Source organism: Ixodes scapularis, unplaced genomic scaffold, assembly GCF_016920785.2.
Source record: "Ixodes scapularis isolate PalLabHiFi unplaced genomic scaffold, ASM1692078v2 PGA_scaffold13__105_contigs__length_92229423, whole genome shotgun sequence".
Lineage (NCBI taxonomy): Eukaryota > Metazoa > Arthropoda > Arachnida > Ixodida > Ixodidae > Ixodes > Ixodes scapularis.
The window spans coordinates 55,251,159-55,272,731 of NW_024609839.1; the positions used below are offsets into that span (position 1 = coordinate 55,251,159).

The window sequence follows — 21,573 nt, forward strand, 5'->3', positions numbered from 1 at the left end:
CCCCCCCCCCCCCCCCCCCGAAACAAAATCCTGGCTACGTGCCTGGTTGAAAGTACCAAATTTACATTTGTGATTATCTCCGTAACCGCGGGACTACGTGCAGTCCCGCAGCTCCCCACACTCTTCGAATGAACCGGCTCTAGTGCAACATTTTCTTTCGTCATATGGGCTCCCATTTCTGGCAAATTTACGCTGTGTGTGAGCTGCAGACTGTTTGAAAAGAAACGCTGAGACATTTCACAAGAGAAGGGAACCGAATACAATCCAGTGATCGCCGCAAGGAGCGCACACGAGCAAGAGATGCGTGGGTCGACGACATTAAGCCTTTCGTCACACATTGCTGCGGCTGCTCTCGTGTGTGGTTCGTTTGTGTTCTCTTGATACTACGGCATTTACGTGGATTCGCGGAACACGTCCGGCTACGGTGTGAATGACATCTGTGGCAACTAGTCAACGATGATATATATCGATTATGGATAGACCTCTCTCTCGCCAAAGAGAGAGACTTCTTGGAGTTCGTGTTCAAAAGTTTTTCGTGACGGATAATGCGGGACGTATGGATACGATTGAGAGGTAAGCGACAACCTATTTACGGGCTTTGTGATGTAGGTCACGAGTAGAGTGCTTCAGTCGGCTACTTTAATCCCGTAATAGAATGGAATCTCGTTCTTCGTCGTTATCCGTGTGCAGTTGCGTCGATATTTGTAAATGTGCCTGGTAATATTCTAGTTACAAGTTTGTGTGATTAATGAAAGTCCGTTGTTTGTGCTTATGTGTTTATTTATACTAATGTTATTTTATTGGCTTTACCACATTTATAGTAGAATCTTAACTGTATTAAGGTAATAGTATTATTGTATACAAAATAAGTTATATTTTGATCTAAGGCAACTCGAGCCCATAAATGCAGAAGTAAATTAGTTGACTGTAAATAGAAATTTTAGTACCTCTGCCACACAGAAAAGTTAATATATTTTCATTAAATAATACGGTATTTAATCAGCTCGTGGTCTTGAGTGATTATACAAGCGTCACAAGCTGATTTGTCGACCTCATGATGTACTTCGATTGAAAAAGTTACATAAATTTTGCCGCGTCGCCGGGGTATAATGCAAGAATTCAGTGACTGCACGCGATAACATCGCTTACATGGTCGTAATTGTGACACTTGTCTCGCCGTGTCCGCGTTGACTACGTCTACCTGAATTTTAACTGTGACCTATTTTGCTGTGTCCAATCACTGCGTGTCTTGCCATTTTGTCAAAATATTTCTGTGTAAAATATGCATTCCTACAGCAATAATTGCGTGACTCAATATTTTCTACTTAAAACAATCACATTTTTCTATAGAAGTCTTGTACGCATACCTCGTGCCATTTCGTATCGATTATTTAGCGGTGTAATGTTTTGCTCGTGTAATAAAGTGTTTCTTAGACCCGTTTGTATGTGCAGCTTTCATGTTAGCTAACAAGACACGCGTATGTGACTAAAAGCGCGTTACGACGGTCGATCGACGCGCACGGAGTATAGACGGCGCTTTGTACTAACAGAGCTGGCAGCGACCTTTCCCTTCGGTCCTGTAGTGCATGACAAGCAGTATTACAGAAGTGATAATTTTAATTTGTTTAGACTACATACAGTATTATAGTACAGGCCACGTGGCATCCATATATATATATATATATATATTGTAGCAGAAGTCGGGGATTCAGTGATGGGGGTTTATTATTTACACGGGTATTGGAGATAGAACTCAAGATGACCTTCCGGTATATATTGCCGCTCGCTCCCTCTGTCCTTCCTCTTCCTCTTCTCCCAGGACTGCGCGTCCCCGAAAACTCGTGCCGCTTCTCTTCGTCACAATATATATATATATATATATATATATAAGTAAAGGTCAGGTTACGTGAGGTTACGTGACGTCAATTTTCCCGCTAGATTTGGCGGGAAATGCATGGACGGATGGACGGACGAAGGGACAACATTTTGGGATTGGAGTTAGCGAAAAAAGCACTTTATAAATTATACATTCTATATTGGCTGTATCCTTCTTTATTCCCTAAGGGCCCCGCCAGGGGTGTTCCGTAAACGAAGGGGAGAGGGAAGAGAGTGGCCATACAAGAAAAATATATTAATGTAGAACAAAGACGTGCAAGCAAAACATTCAGAATTCAGAAAGTAAAGATGCATTGAAAACATTGGCATACACAAAATCATAAACCAAAAAGCAAGGAGTAAAAAGAAAAAAAATATTCTGGTTGTATACCGAGCGGCTGCAATGGTTGAGAGTATCACTGATTACTAAATTAGCCTTTTTACAGCATTTTACAGCATTTTTATAAAAAGCTGGGTCACTTATTAACACTATGTAACCTGGCAGATCGTTCCATTTTTTACGATAAGGGGAAGAAATCAGTTGTTAAAAGTTACCGTGGAGACAGGGATGCGACGCTCACTAAAGCAATCTAAATGTCGTCGAAATGAACATGAGGATCTAGTGGCAACGCCTGTCTTAGTTGGGGGTGGTGATATGAAAGCTGATGGAAGAGACAGAAACGTGAGATATCGCGTTCCTTTGTATAGTTTCTCATTAGTCCTGGCTGCATGTATCCATAGTTTCTGAATCGAAATTCTCATCAATTGTAACTTTCTTAGCATTTACGCTTTATGTAAGATATGCGTTTTGTTATAAGTTCATACTCTATGTAAAGAGAAATGGTTAGTTATGTGCCTTCATTATAGGTATTTTCTTGTGTTTTCACTTTCTTACGTATGAAACTATTGTTTTGAGGCTAATCGCTAACTGTGTTCAGTTCTCTGATAATGAGATTGCTCATCCGTTTGTTATATTGTTATAACTTTTTTTTTAATTTGCTGAGTGAATGTACAGGCCTGATGGGACCTAGTCAGGTGAAATGTATTTGCACCTTGCCCCCACCCCCCCCCCCCCCCAAAAAAAAACAAAAAAAAAACCCATGACTCAAAAATTAAGAATAAAGAATTTGATTAGAAATACATTGTTTAGGGATGCCAATTAGTGCTTAGCAGACACAGTGAAAGGTTTAAAGGTGCATAAATAAAAAAATATGATACCAGTCAACTTGCTGCTCCGTAAAAAAATGTGTCGGTTTTCTTTGTGTGTGTTTTTTTTTTAAAGAACTGAAGCGAAAGCGCCGAGCCACTGCTTAATCAGCTGTGCACAGACTGCCATCATTTTCGAACACCATTCGAAACATGGCAAAGGCGAAGAGATTACATTGTCACGTGACACTATAAGGTCACATGGCCGTCACGTGATTTCCCTACACCCCCGTAAAAGAGGGGGGGGGGGGGGTTTAGGGAAATCACTGTCCCTGACGTCACCGCAACTCCTCCGCAAGAAGTAGACCAGTTGCTATCCGCAGTGGCTGGCTAGCTCACGTGTCTCTTTGTGTGCGACCGAGCATGTTACAAAAACTTCTTCCCGATTGGGACGAGAGAACGCCATGGCCAGCTTTCTGAGACACGCTGTTTTAGTTCCCGACTCTCACGACACGTGGCGTATCAACCTTGAGCAAGATAGAGTGCCTTCATACACACGCGCTCTTTCCAGGCACGTAGCCAGGGGAGGGGGCCGCCCCACCCCCCCCCCCCTTCCCCCCGAAATCTTTCATTTTGCTGGGACCTCCTCTCCCCCCCTCCCTCTCATACAGCATGGGCGGGCTCCGAGGCTCCAAGGAGGCTCCAAGGAGGTAGCCCAGTCAAAGTAGAAGCTGCCGCTTCCGAGGAACCAAGGTGTAGTGATGTGTAAAAGAGAAAGTTACGTCAGATCATATCACGCGAGTGCACTGATTGGGTAGCGGTTCCCATTGTTATAAAATCAATAAAAGGCGAGCGATCGGGCCGATCGCTTGAGGACACGCTCAGACCACAATCCAGAACGAACGTGTCCGTTGGCTTGCTCCTGCGGGATCTGATGTCGTCGGAGGAATCGCCGCTCCGAAATGACCGGCCGTTTCCCGGAACCCACATCGCAGCCCGGTGAGTCGGACCTCACGCATCCAGTGATGTCCCGGCGAACCTGCCTTTAGGTGAACGGCACCTCATCACCCCGAAGACTAGCTGGCCAGCGCGCGGTCTTATAATACTACACATGGCTCAAATTGAGGCAACGCCGTCGCCCGGTGTGTCATCCTCTCAACGTCGTCGTCGTTGTGTTCTTTATTTATACGCGTATATATGTATAACTAAAATAAGATAGCTAAAAGACACACAATCGAACGACCAGCGTCGCGCCGTTCTAGTTATATTTCTAGTTATTTCTAGTTTTTTCCAGTTATATACGCCTGAAAGATTTTTCTTCAATGTGTGTCTGTAGCCGAGCTAAAACTTTACGTACACAGGCAAATTCGAAGCAAAATATGTACAACCCAAGTGTTTCTGACCCTACATAACAATTGCTTATATTTGAGATACGGGGCAAAAATTTTGATTGTAAATATCTAATTATTATATATTCATATTATAGCCGCCACATTCTTAGTCAATATGCTGTCACAAACGCATCGTACAAATCTTTTCTCGAGAAGCCTACGTAAAGGTAGCTTGGCCGCAAGCTACTTTGTGCACGGCGTAGTGCTAACTATACAGGGGCAAAAAGCGGGCCGAATTTGAAAGTCTCGAGGAATAAAAAGTAATAATTAAAATACCGAAAATTTAACTGCTGTGTGTGCTATGAGTTCGCAGCTATTAAATTCCTCGGGAACTTTACGAGTCTTCATTTCTTTGAGAAGAAATGTAAAATTTTGTCAAGGTGGCCCATAGGACCCAATGCAACAATATTATATCGGGCCCAAGAATAAAAAGTATACAATTTTGAGGTTCAAGTAGCTAATGAATAAGAGTGTATTAGTTCCCTCTATAGATATCCCGGGAAACTTAAGGATTTCTGCCGTAGTTTGGCTAAAATTATCACTTTACTGCGTTATGCTGAGAATAGCCAAGAGAGGGCGCGAGGAGACCGTGTCCAGGAATGCTGGGGATGCGGCTGCGCCACAGGTTCCCTCTATCGGCTAGCCTTCGAGCATTTAAGATCTGCATAGTGTTCTATAATTTAAGCGACCCTTTCTTAAAACTGTCGGAAGTGACCTATACCCGTGCGAGAATGACACAACCTCGAATGATGAAGTAGAAAAATTAACATCCGAAATAATTATTACGGATGTCGCAGAAAACAAAACAAACAACAAAAATGCAGACATCGTCGCGAAGAGTCAGTATCCGATAAAATAAACCGAAAACATAGAGCTCAAAGAGCAAGATATTTGGAGAGACAAGAGGCGTAATTCAGGCCCGAGATGAGAGCCCCCCTCCAAGGAACCTGCTAACTGGAAAGGAAGGCTAAAAAAATGTGTTTAAACAAAAAAAAAAGATACACAAATAACAAAAAATTAGTCCATATTTTTTTATATTTTTCTACTATTAAAGTATCCAAAGAAAGCACGCAATAATATTTTAAAAAATGAAGCGCCGGAGGCTCCATGCGGGATCCGTTTCCCAGATCTGAAAACGAAACAAACAAACAAAAAAAATATCAAAGGGCAGCCAAAACAGACGCTTACTTCTTTGAGGCCCCGGACGCGGATGCACATAAATAAAACTTGGAAGAGCGTAGGGGTGAAAATAGGCAGAGACTTGAAAATCCCGAAGACGACGGAATGGCTTGGCAATTTCCTCTTCATAGGTTCTGACCCCCGAGGCGCTTCCTGAAGTCAACGTTGTGGAATGTTCCTGTTGCCCCTTTTTCAACGTCGTTCCCTTTTAAACTTTTCAATCATTTACACTTTTGAATTTCTCCCTCTCTCCCTCTTCCTCTCTCTCTTTTCTTTATCTCACTTGCTCACACTCTCTTTATTTCTCTCTCACTCTCACACACACACACTCTACCTTTGTGTTTCTCTCTCACTCTCAAGCACACTCCCTCTCTTTCTCCTTCTTTCTCTATCACTTTCTCTCTCTCTTTCATCACACACACGCACTTCCTCTATATCTTTCCTATTCACACATGCGCACTTTCTACATTTCCTATCTCTCTCTCTCTCTCCCTCTATCTCTCTCTCTCTCTTTCTTCTTTCGGTTTGGTTGTCCAGACTACACCTCATAGAATGTGCCGCGCCAGGCATGCTCCACTACTTCCCAATACGCGAAAGTTCAAAAGGCTAAAATAACTACGCGTTCACGAGTTCCGGGACGCGTTTCGACGAAGCTTTCATGTCTCCGCGCTTTTGGTCTATTCGCGACTCCTACGGTCTACATTTAATCCCCGTTTCCGCTCTCCCTTTCACTGTTTATTATTTTTGCACGTCGGGCTGCGCCAGTTTTCGCTGCACACTTGGATATGTTGTTGTTTTTTTTGTAGCTCCCCCACTTCTATCCTTCGCGTCTTTTCTGTTGGGGGGCGCCACCTCCTCCGCAGTTGCGAAGAGAGAGCCAAGAAACAAAGAGTGGAAGCAATCCCAAACCATGGAAACCGTTTGCAATTTAATTCTGGACGCTTCCTGCGCAAATTGATCGCAAGTCCGCGTGCGCTTCGCTGTTCCTTTGGCGCCGGAAGAACGCGAGCGGGAACGCGGAGACGCTTTTGGAGGATCGAGACATCCGTGTCACCTCCTGGCAGCTCGCATTGCCAACGCAAACAACGTGTTCCCCGATCGAGTAGTTGGAAACGCTCTGTGATCTAGGCACACTGGAGTCGGGAAGACTGGACAAAAAATGATGGAGAGGAACTGCGTTAAATCCACGCCTAACGAAGACGCCGCTTCAGTTTGGGGGAGACGATGGAGGGGAGATAATCCGTCTGTCCCTCCGCAGTGGGAAGCGGACTTTGTTGTTGCCGAGCAACCTCGATCCCTCGCCAATTACTCCGCGTTCATCCGTTGCTTTTCGTCTTCTAAAAGCATCGGGATTTAAGTGATCGTTCTCTTCTTTTCGCTTTCAATCCGTACCGTGTTTTTGGAGTTGGAACTTGGACGGATTATACAGCCGGAGGAAGAACGCTCCTCATCTAAAGATAAACGAGAAACGAATAGCGTCGGAACTTGAATCAAACTTTTACGTCTGTTGATTCGTTCGTTTCTTTTGTTATTTTTGTTTGTCTTGTGACGGCTTGAAGCTCAGCTAGTTGGTTCATGGTTGTTAAAGTGCCAGCTGAACGTTTTAAGGACACACACACACAGAGACGAACTAAAAAGGCGGACACACCGCGGTGTGTCTGCCTTTTTTGTTCGTCTGTATGTGTGTGTCCTTAAAACGTTTTGTTTGTCGTTTCTGCCGTTAAAGGGGGGGGTGCAACGATTTCCGGACTTCGGTCAAAGATTTCTGGAAGTTGCCCTCTGACACTTCTGAACTAAAGAACCAATAACCGATTTCGCCTGCATGTCCTAGTTGTTGCGTAAAAAAGAGATAAATATCGGCATTTCGGGCACCCCTCAACTCACTCCCAGCCTTCAGGGTCACACCTGGTCCCCCTCCTGGTGACGTCATTCGGAGTGCCGTGTAGGTTCCCGTGTGCTCTTTCGGAGGACGCTTCCTCTCCCTCTCTCTGCTGACATTAGCGGGCGTTATGCTGCAGCTTAGAGCCAAGCGAGGTCACGTAATCTTTTCGCCGTAGTTCCTTCGGCTGCCACTTGGGTCTGCAGGTGGGGGAAAAAGCTCGACTTTTGCTTTCCGATTATGCAGCGGAATCGCGACATTTTTAATGAAGGATGTGTTTTCTCTATCCTCTGGGACACGATAAACAACTTAAAAATGACGAGATGCAAATTCTTTTAATCATAAAATCGTTGTACCGCCCCTTTAATATCGTTGCTGTTTTGTGTTTTTTTTATGACGTATATTTATTTTGCTGTAAGAGCACGCTAAGCCATTACCCTTCCAACTCGACTGAAATAACCATGGAGTTAATATAATAATCAAGAGGGAAAGGTCCCACGCATTGGGGCCGCTTGAGAACGGCGTGCTCATCGGGGGTCCCAGTTCCAGGTCCCGATGGGCCCATGTTGCTAGCGACGGCTTAATTTGCATAAAGAAGCAGCAAAACGTCACCTTTGAAGTCTGTGCCCTGTTTTTTTCTAGCTTACTTTGCAGGAAAACACAGAAAAGCTGAACAAATCGTCCATGGACGGATGGACCTTCTTCTAGAGTAACTCTATAGGCTCCGCTTGCAGAGTCAGAGTACCGCGTTCCTTTTCCTTTCACCGCCAACTCCGTATTGGCACAGTTGGCGGTCGGGTGCACCGAGCTGGATCAGAGGTTCGTGCGGGAAAGCGACCTTGCAGGCGTCGAGTTTCGGGCGGATTATGTTTCTCGCTTTGCGTTTGCGAAATATACACCCTACACTAAAATAGAAGGAACTGGAAGGTTCCTTGACCATTCAACATTAGAGAGTTTTAGATAGCGTAAAGACCCTTGCGTCAGCACTGCGTACAACGCACGCAAGCTGTCGACGTAACGTTACGGAGCGCGTTGAACGCGCACTTTTAGTGTAGCGGAAGGCAAACGCATACGTAACGCTACGTAAAGGCTTGCAGCGCCGTCTAGATGTGCTCCTGCGAACTGCCTCAAACAATCCAAGGCGGTTATTCGGTCAAGCCAATTTAACACCGCGAATCTCGTCGCTTTGCTACGAAGTACGTGAATCTCTTTCCAGTTGCCTGTCGTGAACGTGTTTTGCCTTTTTTTTTTTTTTTAGGCCTGTGCGATCAGCAGTTTGATTTATGGTTCGCTCCAGTGTGTTGTGTAATTCCTACTATCTTATGTTGGCCTCGTCATTTGCTGGGAAGTATGCAAGCAATAGGTCGCGCCGCTCGCGTACCGACCGCACGCACGGTAAACATTTTTTGGGGTTCGACGGCGTCGCCAACGTTCTTGGCTACCGACACTTATCTTTGTGGGCGCTCGAAAGGGTTCGTCGCATTGATTTCTTTGAGGAGGTTGTGGGTCGCCTGTCAATACCGCCCGATCAGGCCGAGTTCCACTCGCTCCGAGGAAGTCACATGGGGAAGCGCTATACCATTGGGAAAAGGTTTTATCTGTACTTAAGTGCAGAGTCCGTTGAAGGGCCAAGGCTGTCTAGTGGTCCGGGTCTTCAGGTGGAGGCTTTGCTCGGCACCGGGTCTTTCGTCTACCTCCAGCCCCGAACTCCGCGTGTCCTCTCCCACCACGAGCCTCGCCCTTTTTCCCTTCTTCTTTCTTTTTCTTCCACAAGGCTGAGGTCATCTTCAATAGGGAGTTTTCGTAGATCGTTTTCGCCGTCCCGCAAGGCCCTCCGCAACCCGCTACGATAGCGGGAACTCCACAGTCAAGGCTATCGGCGCGCAGGCGCAGTAGCAACTTCTTCGTTACGGAACGCTTAGCGGAGGGGGCAACGCGGTCTACGAAAACTCCCTAATAGTGAAGCGAACCCGTACAACGCGCGTAGCACTTCCACTGGTTTGCCTCGCCGCCGCCATTTTCCAAACTGGAGTAGTCTCGCGCTTTCCCGTGCGCGACGAGAGCAACGAGAATGGCACGCAGGGGACCGCTACGTACTCTGGCAAAAAGCGATAGCGAGCGTAGGTACGCATAGCTCGCTGCAGTACGTACGTATGTCTCATGCGCAGTGTGGAGGACGCAGCGTTAACGCTAACGTAGGGGGCTTGCGTTTGCTCTTATACGCAATACTAAAGCTCTCTATTATCTGTAGCCACTGGACAGTATAATTGCGTTGTTTTATAACGCGAGCAATGTTTGAAAATATGTTTTCGAAGTCTGGGAAGAAGACGACGCGGAGGACGATCGCGTATAGCTCGCGCATCCGGGGCTCTTGCAGAAGCGACGGTCGCTTCCCGCACTGCGGCCTTGGATCCAACATGACCGCCCTGGAAGCACCATTGCGGTACTCTGCTCCGCCAGGCAGAGCATATACAGTGACTCTACCTTTTACCAATAACGAGCGCCGTCTGGGGAGTTGTCTTGGAACTACAAATGAAGGGCAGCCCAACTTGCCTCTGCCCGTCACATTACATTGGCATCGTGCCGCTCTATTGATCTTTGTTGCCCTTTATGCCCCATACTAGCGTACTCAAACAAACATCGCCAAAAAAAAAAGGGAAAATATGCACAAATATGTTCTGAGCGCGTTGATATTCTAATCCTTCTTGTGGTATCTTTTTCTAGTTGTTTAGGGGTAAACAAAAAGTGTCCAACGTTGGCGCAGCATTGACAAGTGACGCACAGGCATACAGCGCGTTGTTTTACGTTAAAAAAACTCAACTCAATGATTTTATTTCTTTAGGACCCATATAATTGATTAATTGTAATGAATTAAAGAAAAATAGTCATTGAATTACAATGAACGTTACCACAGGAAAAAAAACGTAATTGAAGCGTGAAGAAGTTACAATAGAATGTAATAGATTACAAGGAATCAGTTACTTGTAACTCGTAACGTGGTTGTAACGATGAAAGGGTGCAAATACCTAACTATTTTTATTGTAGTTTGACAAAATGCGAACGAACTGCATCCTACTAAAGGGCTGGCAACGGAAAATCTTTGGCGAAATGCAATACATTAAATCTATAGATTCCTTTTACAAAACAAAAAAGATTACTAGAACTTTCTTTGAGTAAAGTTCCAGCAATGTTACTCAAGTACACTTGTATTGTTGTATTTGTTTGTTTGTTTGTTTGTTTGTTTGTTTTATGGTGCACTGCGCGCGTGTACGCACCGATCTACTGCCACCTTCTATACTCGTCGTATTTATCTCAAAAATCGCAATAAAAAAAAGTCCGGTTCATTGCAGAACATTACTAATTTCTCCTTCAGAAGTTTAATTAAGATGTATGTTGGCGCATTTTAGATTAGTTCAATGCTATTTTATCAAGACGTGCACATTTCGAACGCTAAAAGAATCGTTTCTCCGTCCGCCAACCAAAACCTCTAAGATCTGCTTAGCGCAGCGCATAAACTATGCGCAAAACGTTTTGTTTTGTTTATTGTGACGATGAGTGTACACATTGAGCATATACGTTTCAATATACTATCAGTAAACTCGGAATATACAGGCTGCGGAATGTAGCACAGGGCACGCCTTGCGAAATTCGAATTCAAAACGTACATACCTGATATTGCACACCAAAACGTAATTTCGAAAAAAAAAAAAAAAAGATTTTTTTGTTTGTTTTGTTTTAGAGTTCAAGTTAGGCGTGGTTAATTATTAAATGCAGAGAAAAAACGGCGACCGTGCATTTCCTATGCTCTACACCGGGCGATCGACATCTGCACAGTGGTTTGTGAGCTTGCTCCAAGCTGGTCATTATTCACATTCTAGTTAAAAGTGTTCATTAACGCGATTACCTCGCTCGTCGCCAGCTTCTGCCGTTGGTTTTTAAAGGTCTTTTTTTTTTCCCGTTTACCAAGCCATTTGCGGGAGCAAACTCATAAATCAGCATGCAGACGCCAAACAGGCTGGTATAGGATATAGGAAATACACGACCTCCGATTTTGCTTTATTTTTAATCTTTCACTACATCAAAATTCAGCTGTAAAAAAAAATCGACAGAAAACTTTTGGCGAAACTATGTTCGGGTGCCCAATTTCAGGTTTATGCATACGTTTGGAATTTACATTTTGAGGGGCGCGTCAAATGTTTCCCTCCTTACGGCCGCACCATGTAGATTAAGTGATATATATATATATATATATATATATATATATATATATATATATATATATATATATATATATATATATATATATATATATATATATCATTAAATAGGACAAATCAACTCTGCTATTCTTTTGTACTTTTCCGAGAGCTTAAAAAGAGCTGGGCTTGGCTCATTATGGTTCTCGATTTTTTCTCTGTTATTCGTTCGTGTTTCCTTTTTTTTTTCTTTTTTTTTTTGGCGAATAGGACAATTTTATTGTCGTAGGAGCGATAATGACACGCCCGGGACCCGCGACGCCCTGTATTTCTTAAAATTGTTGGTGACTACACAAACCGCAAGGCATAGACCTCCGGAAGAACGTCGCAAAAAACACGTTGTTGACCAACTATGTCGTTGACCGACACTCGCGCACCAAAAATGGCGTTTGTCATCTGTTCTTTTTTTTTTTTTTTTTTTGCTCTTTTATTAGCGACTCCAGCAAAACGGACGCCGCCAAGCGGGAAAACCGGGAACCTGTCGGTCCAGGTCGCTCCGCGCCCCGCCGCGTCTCTGGTAGCTTTCGCGGTCACGTGCTGTCGGCGCGGGGGCGAGCAATGTAATTTGACGAAGGTCCGAAAATTTCTTAAGTTTGCTTGAGTGTTCATTAGTGTGGTGAAGCCTCAGTAGATTGTTTCTTTCCATCACGTGTTTGAAAGCCCGTTTACTCCACAACACACGGCCGCGTGCTTTAAATTTTTTGGATGGGGAGGAATCACGGATAAACGTTTTGATTTCTTGTCTGTCTCTAATCACATTGAAAGTGACGACTGCTTTCGAGTGGTTTCTTTATAAGGATGTAGAACAGTGGACTGAGGTCGACAGACGAAGTGTTTCACTGGAGGGAACACCAATGTTGCAGTCAAGTGAATGGGAAGGTTCGATAGCTGCTTTCCTTGAGTTTGGTTGTGCTCGATTAGCTTCAAGTTAATTTGAGCCACTAACGCCGGCCGGTGCGTTGGCTATTCATTTTGGCTGCTTTTCGCCGAAAAAGACCACACTGAAGGAGTTGGGCTAATTTCGCAATTACTTGATTCAGAAAACCTGCTCGCTGCATATGATTAATGAGGGAAATTATCTGCTTTCAAAGGGTGGATGACGCGTCTCGTAATGTTAGAAGATGTCACGTCATTAGGATTTATCGCGCCTCCAATATTTATATTATAACCCCTGTCGAAGCCAGCGGCAATATACGTCTACACTGCTCAGAAATTGACCGGCCACAAAAAAATACTAATTTTATCTGCTCAGGATTCGAAGTCAAGTTCAATGCAGAGAGGTCTGAGTGAATCTCCGATGAAGACTCTCCTCAGTTTGTCCGCATTCGACTCCGTTCTACCAGCTAGAACCATTTGGCTAAGTTTAAGTGGTATCTCTCTGTTTGTCAAATATACTTTTATTCAGCAGTTTACCTAATAGTTAGTCAACTAAGTTCATGTTTCAACCCGAAGAATATACTAATATCGCCTTAACCCCCCCCCCCCCCCCCCATAGTACGTAATATAATACATAATCCGCATATTCGTCAAAATGACCTTCTCGGTTGCTACTAAAGCCTGAATTGAAATACGAGTATCAGCTGCTTAGTGAAGCGCTAGCGGGTTAACATGCTCCTTGGCTCAAGAAGTGCTTGCTTAATTTTCGTAATTTTCCTGCAGCCTGTGTTCTTGACCGAGCACACGACTGGAGCTGTTTCTTGAAACGCGGACACGCACAAAAGCTCAGTTTCGCGGACAGATAAGTCGCATGGTCGAGGCATGCGAGTTGGCTAAAAATTACTCTCGGTGGAAAAATTTTGTAGCCCTTGCCACTTTCCTTGGATGATCAAAACTAATTAGAGTCTATTACCGTTTCTCCGGAGCCCATAGTTTCGGTTTTGAACGAAGTCTCCGAAACGAAAGTTTGACATGAAAAAAAAGAACAGAAAACACCGGCACAACAAAACTATGCTCGGCAAGGTTATGCGCACCGGCTACACTTAACCGTATCAGTTCAAATACCCATAAAATTGGGCATTAAACAAAAGAAAATCTGTTAAATTGAATGCGCCACCCATTCAGGCGGCCCGGCCGAGCCGACGCGACCTGGACCCAGCCGCCATGTTTGTTTGGTGGTGGCGCCCCCTATAGGTCGCTGGAGTCGCGAATACAACACTTTCGTCATCTGTTTTTATGCTTTAGTTTCATTTATCTTTATTTTATACCGTTTCCCTGGCGTGCTTGTTTATTTTTCTTTTGGTACTTAGATTTTGTTCTTCTTATTTTTTTATATCACAGCCCTACTGAAGTTAAGAACTGTTTAAGGCTGCGGTCCCACGGCAGCCATCTTGAACAAGGCGTTAGTTCAACCAATAGATGGCGACACGCACCCGTGGGGTGGCCGAAACATTGGTTCACAGTGGGATGGCTCGAGCACCATCACGTTCCCCTCGTGGCCTTGCTCGCGCCGCTGCCAGCTGTGCTTAGCTAGCTCAAGTAGCGTGGCCCAGCAAACGGATGTATGCGAGAATGTCAGGCTGGGTATAAATTGTTCTCTGATATAGGGAGATGCGGTTCGGCGGTTGTAACGGGCTTTCGCAATAAATCCCACCAAGAAGGAATCAAATGTTGATTGAAGTGTCAATATTCTATCAATGAAAATTTCTTCTGCAGGAATGCACGCTCAGTAGACTCAATCTTTCAAGACACCAGTTGGAGCGGACGTCAAGTAAACTGCTTCGCGATTTACGGTACTTACCTGACCATTTTAATGACGACTAAAATAAGGTCACGAAATATTGTGTTTCACGGGGTCCGGAAGATGTTGTTAAGGTTGTTACATTATAGTTTTCAGAAACTTACTGGAAAGACTCGAAGTCTTCCTTCAGTCCAACGCCATCATGAGCAGTGACTGAAAACTATCCACTATTCAGTCGGTGGGTGGCGAAACGTATCCGCATCTGCGGAGTCATGGTCGATGCGTACTCTAAGTGGCTGGAAGTCTACACGATGCCTGCCACGACGTCCAAACACGTCGTTGACATTCTACGGTCTCTTTTACCTACTTTTGCCCTACCAAAAATACTTTTCTCGGATAACGCGCCAAATCTTGCTTCGAATAAAATAAACAAGTTTTTGAAAAAAAAAAACAGAAAAAAAACGGCATCAGGCATCACATTAGTGCACCATACATCCTGAAACTAACGGGCAAGCAGAACAGATGGTTTGCGAAACGAAAAAAAGCCCTTTTGATGCTTACGGAAGAAGCAGTTCAGTGAAAAATCGCCAGGTTCTTGTTCCAGGAGTACGCGACGGTCTCATATTACACGGCAAAAACACCCACCGAAGAAATATTCGGCGGACGAAGAGCCACACCCCTCGATCTCATGATACTATGGCCTACGAACGAAGATTAAGAGATTCCCAGATTGGGAGTAATGGCAGTTAATTCGGTCGGACAACTCGTCTACGTGAGGAATTTCAGCGGAAGTCGGGCCTTCCATGTAAAACTTCAGTAGAAAAGGCTCTTTGTGGGTTGACCAGAAGGTGTCATCCCTCTGAATACGTTGGATATCAATGCCCTTGAGCGTAAATATAACTAAATAAAAAAACTCTCTTTGTGTATTGTGTAACTGCCCTTGTATTTGATAGTAGGAGCTATGGTGGTGATTTGGACCTTTCACATCAGGCTCCCTTTTCTTATTTTTCGCCTCATACTCCTTTGCGGTTTAAGTATACTTCAAGAATCTTTTGGAACGGTGACACTTTACGTCAACGAGGCCATTTAGTCAATCAGGAATGCTGCTAGAAATCCGTCTCTCATATTAACGAATAAGCCGCACTTTGCATAGCGCAGTTTTCCTGTTCCACGTACAGTTGTAAAGCAGCATCCTGATTGATTCTACCATATACTGTTGCGGGTGAAGAAAGTCTCTGGGTACACGATACTTGAAACAAGTCTGGCACTGTACGTTGTGGTTCGACACCCACTAATGTCGTCGTCCTTATAGAGCCTCATCATTTGATAATTACCTCCTCACCTCATATTGCTCTTCATCAACAGTAAGTACAATAGGCTACCGCCATATTACAATCCAAGAATTGAAAAATTGAGTCGTTCAGTCCTTCAACAAATTTATTATTTTTATAATGTTATTACGTTACATTATCTCGAGACGATCGACGCCCATCGTCGATCTTCAAATTATTATACCTGTATATAAATTAGACGCACAAGGGCGGGGGGTTAGACCATGCACTCGGTGGCCGAGTGCATGGTCTAGCGCACACCAGCTCGGAGCACTTGGAGCGAAAGCTCGCGCTGCAGAACTCACCTTGCCCTGCCCGTTTCGATCTGGAAGAGCATCGTACCGGCGTGCGGTCGTGTATCCGTACAGCGTGGTGCACGTTAAAAAACCCAGGTTTGCGGTTGTACCGCACTGGCTAAATTGCTCATCTACAGCTGAGACACCCGACGCCCACTAAGGCAGACTAACTTCCGGCTGTATAAACATACACACAACAATTTGCAATTAGACGCATAATAACTAAGAGCACAGCGTGCCGCCTCTTTTCTTTGGATGCCTTTTTTAATTCAGCGAAAGCTCGCGCGTTCTCTCTTTTGAGACGGTTAGAACGGTCGCACATAAAACCCGCGTTTCTCCTACCCGGCCGCTTCCTCCTCTCATTATGTGTAGTTGGTTATAACTAAATAAGCTATAAGAATGGTGTATTATTCATATTTACTTTCAGTTTCAGTCAGGGAAAAGGAGTTTCGCGGGAACTAGAGCCAATAAATGAGCTGCGCTTAGAGTATCGGCACTCTCTTCCCCGACAGTGCTGTGAACGCCGCCATTTTTGTGCTTGTGCAGAGCAGGCGCAACTGCCGATCGTCATGATTCAAAAGTGCGACATCCTCAGCATAAGATTCGGTGTTAGGAAGCTCATGTAATGTTGCTTTCCTTTGTCGCGAACTGTTTAAGTGGAGGACGGAAAAGCGTTTCTTGTGATTTCAGATAAAGCTTCAAATAACTGGCAACCATGATTTTAAGCCACAATATGGCCAAGTCTTGCTACTCTGAAGTGTAGCTTATTTAATGACACTATTCATGCTCTTGTTCAAGAGGCTTGTAATACCTGGAGGGGCCATGACGTAAGCCCCGTGGATTCCAGAAGCCACTACCTTTTGACACCTGCCTCTTCCTCATTGTTCCCGCTTGTGCCAGTAAACTAGCTACGGTTCAGAGTAAAGACTTGGACATATTATGGCTTAAAATCATGGTTGCCAGTTATCTGAAGCTTTATCTAAAATCACAGGAAACGCTTTTCCGTCCCTCACTAATGTTTAAACAACCCGCGACAGAGCATTGCAATATTGCATCAGCTTCCTAGCACCGCATCTAATGAAGTCGTTCTTTTGGATCATGACGATCGGCAGTTGCGTTTGCTCTGAACAAGACCCAAAATGGCGGAGGCCAAAACAATTCTGGGGAACGGAGTGCCGATAATTTAAGCTCATTTAGTGACTCTATACTTCGTTTCAGCTTCACTCCAGACGCAGCCGATGCTACAAGCGCGAGCATGTGGTCCAGAACAGTGGTTGCACTGCACGAGCGCGCGTGCTTGGCAGGGATGCTGAAAGCCCGGAGCTCGTGCTTGTAGCTTTGGCTGCGTCTGGACCGAAGCTGAAACGAAGTATAGGCATGAACTCGGGTGTATTCTTTTCCTCTTCGTCTTTATTGCTTATTGATTTCAATCATATCGAATAATGAACACATTATATCACGCTACGCATGTGTAATTATTTGTCTTAGATTTATTAACCTGACCCAGTACTTAGACCATTCATTTATCGATAGTAAATCTTCCAATATATTTTTTAAATGTGGAGGCAAAAAGACACGGTGATTGATGATGATACAGACGCCAACGCCGCCCTCGGAAATTTTTTGAACATTAGAAATCAGCAGTTTGTCTGCCATCCGCCAGGTAGCGCAACAAAACACCCAAACAGTTTTTAATTGTTTGAAAATTAGCTAAGCTCTACACCTATTAAAAAACCAAAGAAGATCATTGTGAAAATTTAATACATCGCAATGTTTATCTATTCAAACCAATAAATGTTATTAGATGCCAATAAATCTGTTTGAAGTCAAAAAAGATATACGTCAAAAACGGGTAAGTTTGAAGGGCTCCAGGAGCGTTATGACTTTGAAAATGAAAAAAAGCCATCGTCCACCTCTTGGGCAACCATTGTAGCTCTAAATGTTATAAAAGATTTTATCATAGTTTAATTATTTCCTCAGTGGCATTTGAAGTACCATGACTCGAAGCACAAAAAAGTGCTACGTTTGATATAAAATATCTAAACAAAAAAAGTTTACACAACATTACATTTTTTTCTGCATATTACCAATTATAAGCACCACATCTGTAGCTAATTTCATTGTCCTAGCGCTTGTCATTAAAAACATATTTGTGCTAAAAATGTCAATTTTAGGGCAATATTTGGAGGGATGAAAAAAACAAAGTATTGCAAATACCAAAAAAGTGTATCGTTACATTCTGCTCCGACAACATCTTAACAAAACTGCTATATTGGAACCGTGTTATCTTTAATGGATCGTTCATAAAACATGAACTAGGGGAGCAAGTGAGGGTCCGCGCCGTCATATTCGCAACGCTACAAATGCGCATGAACAGTAAAAACCAACACACACATAATATCAAATGAAAGAGGATTGCATTGCCTTTCGAATGACATCAATCCCACAAAACAGTATTTAAAAGGAGATGAGTAATGACCTGCCAAAAAGTACCCAAACTACCACATTCAGTGGGACCGTGGCCTTAAGGAGGCAGTAAACAGGCCACCGAACGCATTGGACAAAAGATCGTTCCCATTTAAGAAATACAAAAAAGAAGCAGAACACCACGAGCATCCACTCGGGTAACTAAAAAAATGGAGCAAGCACGCACTCACAACGCTCACCTTCGTATGGCACCCAAGATTGAGAACCATTTATTCTTCCCGTTCCATTTTGACTCCGTCCAACAACTTCGTCATCCCATTCTATAAAGCTCCTTCTGTCTCGTTCCGCTCTCTCTCTCTCTCTCTTTCTCTCTTAGTTCCGCGTGCGCAAAACGTACACCCTAATAAGCCTCGGCGTCTACATAAAAATTTAATTCTGTCCCTAGGCAGGAGACTCGGGGTATTAAGGGGTCCCGGGAACCCGGGGCTTTTGTCGCAAGTCGGATCGGTTCGCATTCTTTCCCCAAAGACGTCGGGCGATGCTCGTCCCTCATTTTGAAGTGCATAATAGAGTTCTCCTTTCTTTTATTTTTTCTTTTTTCATCGCAGAGCGCTTCATTAGAAGCGGACCCTAGGGAGACCGGTTAAAAAAAAATAATTAAAAAAAAACGATGATAAAACGACGAGGGCATCCTTCTATTGTTGGCGAAGTCTATATTTCGTTTTACCTTAACTTGGGCAAGAGCGAAAGCTACGACCTCCTCCAGCCAATCAGAGCGACAGAGGTGGAGCACGTGATAGCCCTTACCATAAGGTACAGGGGAGAGAACGGAATCCAAGCGATGGGAGAAGAGGAGGAGAAACTCCCTTTTTTTTTTTTCCCGGACCCTTTTTTTTTGTGTGTCTTAGGCGTCGCTTTTGTACCCCCTCCCTCAGGGGATTAGCCTGTCACTTAATATTCGTACGAAAGCGCCTTTCCTCTTCTTCCCGCCCGTGTGGCTTTGACAACGCTGTCTCCCTCCGACGCGCTGGTTGGTTCACTGGGACCGTAAGCCTTCGCCGTTTGCCAAGGTACGGTGAACCGAAGTGGACAAGTTTCCCGTTTTGGTGTTGCGAATTGGCAGGCTTTGGAGAGCTTTCACGCGCGGTTCCTTGCTGAACGAGGGGTGCCCACTAGCAGAAAAAGGTCTACTTCCCCAAAGCTTTTTTTTTTTTTTTTTATGTCGGTTGTTTTGTTTAAGGAGCGCGAACGGCTGCTGACAGCGCTATCAATCGGCGTAAGACGCCGTCGAAGAAAGCACTCGGCGATCCGTGCCTAGAGGCAGATACGACTGTAATGGTGTCTATTACTTTTTAAACACCATCGGTGAGCCTTAGGCATTGTATTCGTCGCTGTTCTTTTTTTTTTTTTTTTTTTTTTCTCACTGTCCTGTTTTTTTAGTACATTCTCTACAATGTGTATTTTTTCATTACTTTGCTTTTTTCTAGACTGCTGCGCGTTTAAGGCTGCCATGAGCATATTTAATGATCAATTACGACGTTTTAGTATTTTTTTTAATCAAAACTAGATACGCGTTTTTTTTCTTTAGTCTTTTTTTTTTTTTTTTTTTTTTTTGGCTCGGCAGTTTGAAAGCAGACTTATCGGAGAACTTGAAGCGAAAGTTCGCCGCGTAAAATCCGGGGCTCAATCCCCACCCCTGCCCGTTTCGACACGAATGCGCATCGTACCGGCGTGCGCATTTGTAAACGGTGGACGATACGCGGCATGGCAGCGCCTCTCGCGCCGGATTGGCTGATCCTCGAAGAGGACGCTGCCTCGTCACACATAGCAACACGCGGTTGCTGCGCCGGCCGACAGCCGTTGCACCTGTATCACTAGGGTGCGTCTTAACCTACACCCCCCCCCCCCCCCCCCCCCTTCGTTCTTCGCAGTGACGTTGTGCGTGTGCATTCCTGGGACGCATGAATGAACCGCCGCAGACCGCCGTCTCGAAGCGGCGTGAAAGAGGCTAAAACGTACCCCAGTGAAATACGTGCATCGCCCACTGCCGGCCTCATCGGAGAGCAGCCAGTCCGGCGCGCGCGGCAGGCTATTCGCGACTCTAGCAAAATGGACGCCGCCAAGCGGGAAAACCGGGAACCAGCCGGTCCAGGTCGCTCCGCGCTCCTCCGCGTCTCTGGTGGCTTTCGCGGAGACGTGTTGTCGGCGCGGTGGCGAACGATGTAATTTGACGAAGGTCCGAATATTTCTTAAGTTTGCCTGAGTGATCATTAGTGCGGTGAAGCCTCAGTAGATTGTTTTCTTCTATTACGTGTTTGAAAGCCCGTTTACTCCACAGCACACGGTCGCGGGCTTTCGATTTCTTGGATGGGGAGGAATCACGGAAAACTTTTTGATTTCTTGTCTGTCTCGAATCACATTCAAAGTGACGACTGCTTGGTAACTGATACTGGAGGGAACATCAATGTTGCAGTCAAGTGAATGGGAAGGTTCGATAGCTGCTTTTCTTGAGTTTGGTTGTGTTCGGTTAGCTTCAAGTTTGAGCCACCCCCGCCGGTCGGTGCGTTGGCTATTCATCTTGGCTGCTTTTTGCCGAAAACGCCTCTGGAACACACTGAAGGAGTTGGTCTGATTTCGCAATTACTTGATTCAGAAAAACTTGCTCACTGCAAATGATGAATGAGGGAAATTATCTGTTTTCAAAAGGTAGGAGACAAGTCTCGCAACGTTAGATGCTGTCACGGCATTTTGACCAATCGCTCCTCCAATATTTATATTACGAGGACGTCGAAGCCAGCAGCAATATACGTCTACATTGGTCAGGTTGATCGGCCACAAAAAAATACTAATTTTCTCCGTTCAATGCAGAGAGGTTCTGCGCGGATCTTCAGTGAAGACTCTCTTCAGTTTGTCCCCGTGCTGCCGGCTATAGAACCATTTGGCTAAGTTTAAGTAGTATGTCTCCGTCTGTCAAATATACTTTTATTCAGCAGCTCACCTAATAGCTAGTCAACTAAGCTCATATTTCAACCCGAAGGATATACTAATATCGCTTTAGTGGGACCCCCCCCCCCCCCCCCCCCATAGTACGTAATATAATACATAACCCGCTCGTC

The 21,573-nt window shown here is 44.6% G+C and overlaps 1 protein-coding gene across 1 annotated transcript in view; it reads left to right on the forward strand.

The window, feature by feature from the left end:
• The window catches only part of LOC120845829 (glutamate receptor 1), a 250,239-nt gene that overhangs the window by 132,393 nt on the left and 96,273 nt on the right, over positions 1–21,573 (forward strand). The window lies entirely within an intron of this gene.